At 44.6% G+C, this 8,355-nt stretch overlaps 1 pseudogene; it reads right to left on the bottom strand.

Moving 5' to 3' along the window:
- Positions 1 to 322: 322 nt before the first annotated feature.
- LOC103082762 (ferritin light chain-like) lies at positions 323 to 2,019 on the bottom strand (annotated as a pseudogene).
- Between the last annotated feature and the right edge of the window lie 6,336 nt (positions 2,020 to 8,355).

The raw sequence follows: 8,355 nt of genomic DNA on the forward strand, positions 1-8,355 counted from the left end.
TGGGCTCAGTCCTTAAACTAGTTCTCCCCTCAGTGCAGCAAATATGTTACAACTGAGAGTCCTAGAATATATTTCATTGCTTCTCATTGGCTGATTGGGAACATGATGCTCTGATTGGCTCAGCAGGAGCCTCCTAGCCACTATTATTATTATTATTATTATTATTTGCTGCAAAAAGCTTTATTATTTCCATTTGGTCCAGGGCTTGGGTTAGGGCTCCAGGGTGGTTCAAAAGCAGCCTAGTGGCTGCAGAGAGAGAGGCTTCAGGCAGAAGCCCTGACACCAGAGGGGCTCCTCAAAGGCTGCTGGGCTCCAGAGGTTCCTAGTCGTGCTTGAGGGTGAGCCTTTCGAAGAGATACACGTCCAGCCCAGACTCGGGGCCCCCAGCCTGTGGAGGTTAGTCAGGTGGTTGCCATCTTCTTGATGAGTTTCACCTGCTCCTGTAGGAAGTGGCTCTCCAGGAAGTCACAGAGATGGGGGTCTACTCAGGCAGAACCCAACGCATGCAGATCCAAAAGGGCCTGGGTCAGGTTCTTCTCCATGAGCACGGTGGCTTCTGTAGCTGCCTGGGTTTTACCCCACTCATCTTGGGACGGCTTCTGCGGGTCCTGGAAGAGGGTGAGGCCACTGCTGGTGTTGCATCTTCAAGAGGCACTCAGCACCCTTGGGATTCTCCTCCAACAATTTGTGGGAAAAGTGGCCCATGCCCTGCAGAGACACATTGTAGCCAAGGTCAAAATAGAAGCCCAGGGACTTCCTAGGTGGTCCAGTGGGTAAGACTCTGCGCTCCCAATGCAGGGTGCCAGGGTTCGATCCCTGGTGGGGGAACTAGATCCCACATGCATGCTGCAACTAAGAAGTCTGCATGCTGCCACAACTAAGACCCAGCGCAACCTAAATAAATAAATAAATATTAAAAAAAAAAAAAAAAAAAAAAAAGAAGCCCAGAGAGAGTTAGTATAAGCAGATAGGGTAGGGGGTCCCCAGAGAAAGAACCAATGATGGCTTTCTTGACATAAATAAGCCATTTCTGGCCTACGCCATTTTGTGATCTAAGCCTGGCTACAACGCTAGTCCTTGAACAGATTTCAGTAATTCGTGATCTTAAGAGAGCAAAAGAATGCAGAAGCAAATGACTATTGTCAAGGAAGAGAAGCAACAATAGCAAAGATAATATACCAGTTGTAAAAACTCCCAGTTTTCTTTCAATGGTAAAGATTAACCTGAAGTTCTCAACCACCAGATCAACTGGAACCTAAGGGAGGATGATGTTAACCTTTTCTGGACCCCCGTGACTTCCATCAACTAGAGCTTGGAGTCTTTTGACCACCCAAGTCCCTTCATGAAAATGCATGTACCCTTAGCTTCCTCAATGTTGCTGTTTAGGGAGACACTGCTTTGGGAAAGATCCCCAGTGTTCTCCTTACTTGCTGCAAGTAATAAGTCCTTCCTTTTCTTGATCTTTGGTTTGGTTGTGTCAACTGAAAAAAATGGCATAATCTAAAAGTTGAGAATTTCAGTAGACTTTCTGAGGACTTAAGACCAGAAGACAGCCTCCCAGATAGCTCTGTGGGACTGCTCCAAAGAGGTAAGGGAGGAACCAGGATACAAAAGAGTTTTTGCAACAAAACCCAGGTAGTTGGAACATCAAAAGATTACTGTTAATTAAAAAAAAAACAGACATCTTGAGTTACTTTAGTACTTTTTTATGTATGGGAAGATGCAAGAGTCTGGGCTCTTTGAAATCATTCCTTAACTGTCTAGGGCCTCCATACTGAATCAGATGCACAGCTGGGGCAGCTGCAGTGGCTGAGGGATTGATGGCTGCAACATCCTTTGTTTACTGATGTGGCAGGTGACGTTCTTCCACAGTTGTATCTTTTAACTCGACACCCACAAAGAGGCAAACCCAGGTTTGGGGTAACAGTAGGTGTAGGAGGCCCGCAGATGCATGTAGACCGGGCGGTTGATGACAGCCTCTATCTCCGTGGAATAATTTTGACAAATCTGGGAGCTCATGGTTGATTGGCATCAAGGAGCTAAGCTCAGAAAATGATGTTGGCTGGTCCCCGAGACCGAGGAGAGCTGAGTGGTTGGTCCAAAGCTTGCAAGTGATAAATAGGTTGGAGGGTGGATGGGGGCTGGAGGAAGGGGCGTCTCTGGGTCTGTTCTGTCCAAACACTATTGAAGCAAGAGACACATCCACTGGACTGCGGAGCACACTGCTTCCTGGCCATTATTAGAACGAGGAGTGGACACTACTTTTAAAGCCTAATAGCTGTCAATAGAGAAGTGGCTTTCCTAGAGGAAAACTGCAGTACTGTTTCCAGAAGAAAGAAGCCCCCCAAACATTAGATGCTCATGAACAAAGATAAACAATGATATATCCTGATAATTAAACTAAAGCTGATCAATATTGTTAGGCAAAATGCTTTAGTGGCTGCCTATTTCAGCAAAGCCTCATGGGTGTTAACCTGCGTTCGATTTGCACTGCACCTGTAGGGGTCAGTTCTCCTTCTTGTGGACAGCATCCCACTACTAATTCTGCCTCAGGGCTTTCTTGGCAGAATTTCTTTGGGAGCTTGCTCTGCCAGGTACAGGGTAAACTGGAAGTATTCACCAGGGGCAACCGTTAACCAAAAAAGGAGAGAAGCTGGTGAATAAAGGCCCCAGACTCCAACCATTTTAGAGAACAATTCTGACGCACATTCTACGTGATGCAGCAGAGGGCTCCTAGGGGGAGGGAGCCCCAATAGTCCATAACCGTACCCAGCCAATAAGTGGGTCCTTTATTGGATTTTCCTCCTTCCTTGTCTCATTCTTCTCCACTCTCTCTCTAAGGAATCCCTCCCTAAGTCCTAATCTCAGTCTCTGCCCAGGAGATATCAAAGTGAAACCCAGCTGAGACCCAAAGGCTGGACAGAGCTACCCATGCAGAGAGCAAGGGGAAAACTGTGGTTTTGAAAAGGAGAGTAGAACTCTCCCATCAAATAGGAAAAACAGGTCAATTTTAGGCCACAGGGGAGAGCAGTGAAAGGTAAAAATGAAAGCGCATTTAATGAAGGTAAAACTGAATTATTTCTACTGTTTTATATTAAGAAGCTTTCTTAGAATTATTTCCATATTAATAAGCAAAATTAATTTTGTAATGTGTATAATTATAATTATTATTATTATTTGCGGTACGCGGGCCTCTCACTGTTGTGGCCTCTCCCGTTGCGGAGCACAGGCTGCGGATGCGCAGGGTCAGCGGCCATGGCTCACGGGCCCACCCGCTCCGCGGCATGTGAGATCTTCCCGGACTGGGGCACGAACCCATGTCTCCTGCATCGGCAGGCGGACTCTCAACCACTGCGCCACCAGGGAAGCCCTGTTAGGCGGATTCTTAACCACTGCGCCACCAGGGAAGCCCATAATGTGTATAATTATTAAAGTTGATTAGCTTTGTTCCCCCCATGCACTGCAAATATTTTGAAAGCAGGAATTTCTTGAAGCTGGTATCTCTAAATTAAATTAAACTCAGCAAATTTGCATTGAGTATATACCATATCCACAGTACTTTGCTAAGTGATGTAAGACAAATTGTCCTTGCTTAAGGGGCCCTCAGAGTCTAGTAGAGGCAACAGATATATGTATCTGGCAAGCTTGAGACTAACCAAGGGAACTATGGGATTGCAGGTATAATCCTAGTACTGTACCTTGTGGCTTCTTAGTAAAGGTCATGTATTCATTCATCTTTTACCGAGCATATACCTTATACCAGATCTGTATGAAGGACCGCCTTTTTTTTTTTTTTTTTGCGGTACGCGGGCCTCTCACTGTTGTGGTCTCTCCCGTTGCGGAGCACAGGCTCCGGATGCGCAGGCTCAGCGGCCATAGCTCACGGGCCCAGCCGCTCTGCAGCATGTGGGATCTTCCCGGACCGGGACACGAACCCGTATCCCCTGCATCGGCAGGCGGACTCTCAACCACTGCGCCACCAGGGAAGCCCAAGGACCGGCTTTTAATTATTATTGTTATTATTATTCAGGTGCAAAAATATTAATGTGTCGCCAAAGGCCAACTCTTCTTACAACTACTGGCAAATTCTCTACCTTTGCTGTGAGCATCTTTCCTGGTAATGGACTCTCCAAAGAAAACCCTTATCTGATCTTTTTCATGGTCTCCCAGGCATATTTCCTGAGGGTTTTGGAAGCTCTCCCTCTGGGAAATGCAAATGTCACATTTACAGATTCACAGAATGTTAGCTCTGAAAGAGATCTTAATGTTTTCTAGTGTTTTCCATAGAAATCTGTATATATACTGCATACCAAAAGGGATTGGGAGGTTTGCATCTGTAAGTGGCAGACTCAGGGGCTCCAGCTGCTCTAAAGGCCAAGGGGTTCAATACCTCTGCATGCTAGTGTGGCTAGACAGGGGCAAGCAGATGACTGTCAGCTTGCCCGTCAGCTGGTCGGCCACATTTATGTTAGCTGGCACACTTGTTTGGAATAATACCTTAGAGATTGTTTAGTCCAGCCCTGCAGTTCGTTTGCTTTCCAGAACTTCAGTTTTAGAAAAGAGGGAACCAAGGCCCAGAGAGGTGGCATGGCTTACCCAAGGGCACACATGAGTTTCTCCTCATAGCTCCATTTAGAGATGGCTCCCCTTCCGCAACTTAAGGTCCTTTCACAATGCTCTTATCCAATTTAGGGAGAAGAGAGCTTACGGTGGGAAGCTAGGGAGAGATGGGTGTAGGGAGCAGTAGTAAAGTTCAAGGAAAGTTACATGCAGAAACACAGGATGTGAGACAGAGCATTCCTTTGTTTCAGGGAGCGTATCCTGGATGCGTTTAGTGCTGAAGCAAGCGAATTATGATGATCTCCCAAAATAACTTTGCTTTAGAGCTAAAGATATCCAGCCAGGCTCAAGGTTGCACAAGCCTTTTCCCCACAGCTCTTTGCTAATTGAATTAAACCCTTCTTGGCAATAGGGGAGTCTCCCAAAAACTGAACAGAAGGATTGATTTTGCACATGGAATGACTTGGCTTTCCAGTTGCTTCAGGCTGCCTGCCTCAGCTCAAATTCCTCCTTTAGCTACTGTCTGCCTTCATCTTCCTGTAATCATTAGTGATACCTGATCCCATTACACTCTGGGGGCCTTCCAGGCACACTCTGTTAACTAATACTCATGATTGCTGCTAATTCATAGAGGGAAGAGCTCTGTACCGGCTGGTACATCTTCGTAGTGTTCTTATCCACTTTTCAATTTCAGGTGCAATGCCAAGGGAACTGAAGGTACTTCAATTAGAAAAGGGAATGCTGCATTTTGTTTTCCAGAATCATGTATGCGCTAGAATCAAAGCCAGCAAGAGAGGACAAGAAAAGTCACAGAATTATAGTCTGTCTTCGAGTAATTCACCTCCCATTACTGTGGACTTCTACTCACTTTCAAAGCTCACTGTGTTTTGCTCTGCCCAGAGCCCACATATAACATTCTTCCAAGCTCTGAACCTTTCTCCCATCCCTTCATGGTAATCTGTCTTTTGTGGGCTATTTTCTTTTCATTAAACTCATAAATATCTAAAAATTATATTTCTAACTGCTAAGGCATCTCCCTCATAAATTAAATATTTCATAGCTCTAAGTTCCTTTGGAGAATTAGAATTTGCCTCAAAGGAGTGACTCCCAGGCTGAGAATTTCAGGGAACTTGATGAACCTGTAGGCGGAAATATTTGGGGTAGGCATTTATTTTAAGTTTTCTTTATTTCACATCAGCCACTCAGGTTAGTGTGAATGAGAAATGTTCCCTGCCATATCAGCAAACAAAGGATGTTGCAGCCATCAAGCCATCACATTACAGCCCCCCTGTAATGTGAGGGAACCCTGAGGGAACTCAGGATGGAGACAAACAGGCTGCCCACTGCCAAGCCCTGAGCCACTGCAGTCACCCCCAACTGTGCACCCTGAGGTGATTCAGGATGGAGAAAAGCAGAATACTGGCCCCAGATAGCTGAGGTGCATATCAAAGGAATTATTTCAATGAGCCCAGACCCTTGCACCTTCCTATACATAGAAAAGCACTAAATTCCTTAACTTGAGATATCTGGTTTTCTTTAATTAACAGTAATCTTTTGATATTCCCACTACCTGGTCTTTGTTGCAAAAGCTCCTGTACATCCTGGCATCCCCCCTTGCCTCTTCAGAGCGGTCCATCAGAGAGATCTGAGAGTCCCGTCTCCTAGGTTTAAGTCGAATGTGTGTCGAATAAAACATAACTCTCAACTTTTAGGTTGTGCTTTTTTTTTTTTCAGTCGACACTAGCTAACATTTGCCTAGGAGGTGAATAGAAATATTTTACAGCGTTTATGGTTCTGTGCAAGATTGTAATCTGCAAGAAACTAAATCAGTAGTGACCTTATCCTGGAAAGCAGAACTGGTCATGCAGGCCCTCAGTAAGAAACCAGAACATATGGATAATAAATAGTAAGAGAGACTAACTCAGTTATTTGTTCAGGTCCAATTCTTCTGTGGCTGTATGAACATAGCATTTATTAAAAATTGTCCATTTCACTTCTAGGAATAAACAGAAGCATGATTCATAAGGGAGGAAAAGGCCTGTAAGGTATGAAATCATCACCAGGCCAAAGAGGTGGATACAGTTTGTCAGAATAACTGCTGTCAATAAATAGTGAAACTTTCAGAATTTGGTTGCCCTCTGAATAAAACCAGAAAGAATGAACACATGACAAGTAGATTTACCTTTGGCAGAAACAATCCAGAGAGGGTTTGTAGATTATATAGCTGACCTACATATATCATCAAGACAAGGAATATTAGCAAAGAAAGCTATAGCCTACTAAACTGTGTTTTGCATGGAGCACACATATAGCAGTGTTCCGCTGGAGTTGGCAGTATGGGTTTTACAGGATTGATTGTTAAATATTCAGGTAAATTCTGTTGGTCCCTTGAAATCCGCCACAGTGGGAATGTTTATACCATAGAAATTGGCAGTTGCTATAGACCATGGATTTATTTATTTATTTATTTTTTTGCGGAACGTGGGCGTCTCACTGCTGTGGCCTCTCCCGCTGCGGAGCACAGGCTCCGGACGCGCAGGCTCAGCGGCCATGGCTTACAGGCCCAGCTGCTCTGCGGCACGTGGGATCCTCCCGGACCGGGGCACGAACCCGCGTCCCCTGCATCCGCAGGCGGACTCTCAACCACTGCACCACCAGGGAAGCCCTAGACCATGGATTTTTGTTTGCTAGTTTTGTTTAGTTTTCAGAGAGTTGGTTTACCAGTCTACCACTGTCCAGCACTGCTAGAAGCAAAGACAGCCTGTCAGGAAAAAGTACATTCCCATCTCTCAGAGAGGCATGTGTTGTGTGGAACTGGGAAAACTCGCCAGACATTTCCCAGAACCTGGATGGAGTACTCCTCCAAGTCTCCTTCCTTCAGGTCTATGCTCAACTAAGCAACCTTCTGCTTATTTATTTGGTACCAGTAGATAAATTGGTGTCAGATGTTATTCCTTCAAGTCCTGACGCTTCTAAGGAACTGTTCTGGAGGACATCTGGGGAAAGAGGAGATCACACCAGGCTGAGCAGCCCTTTCCTCTGTCTTAAACAGGAGCAGCTTCATTTTCTCTGTTTTACATATTGGTCATACACACACACACACACACACACACACACACACACACACAACCCAAAACAAAACAATTGCTTGGAGAAAGCATACCACCACTAAAAAAAACTTTCAAAAATAGTAGGACAGAGATTTTGTTTGCCAGAAAAGCACATCCCTTGTTAAAGTTAACAGTTTATTTTTCTGGGTATAATTTGGCCACTTGTGAGTTTAGTTAACTTCAATCAGCTTCCTATTAACTGATAAAGTTGCGATGCACCGACTGAAAATTCAAATATCTTGACTTACCATGTTGAAGACTAGACTCACCAGTGAGGAACTGCCCTTCTGAGATTTCGATCAGGGTGGTCAGCACACTTTACTCTCTTATAGCTCTCTCATAGCTCTCTCTTACATGGAGCAACTGGGAAACTTTCTCTTTGCTACAAGGAAACTGGAAAGTGTAGTCAGTCAGGTGAGCTGAGCTCAAGTCATGGGATGTTTCTATTAAAATGGTTCAGCTTCTAATTACAAAAGTGACCAGATGTCCCTTAAAATTTTTAGAAAATTAGAAAAGCAAAAACAAGAAAATGGAAATCACTTTATCCACCACCCAAAGACAGTCACTATTTCTTCTGGCGTATAGTCTAGCCATTTATACAAACACACATGTTCATCCACATACACATGACTTTTGTTTTCTTCCACATGACTTTTTTTTTTTTTTTTTTTTGGTACGCGGGCCT

The sequence above is a fragment of the Lipotes vexillifer genome, unplaced genomic scaffold (assembly GCF_000442215.2).
Source record: "Lipotes vexillifer unplaced genomic scaffold, Lipotes_vexillifer_v1.1 scaffold806, whole genome shotgun sequence".
Classification (NCBI taxonomy): Eukaryota; Metazoa; Chordata; class Mammalia; order Artiodactyla; family Lipotidae; genus Lipotes; species Lipotes vexillifer.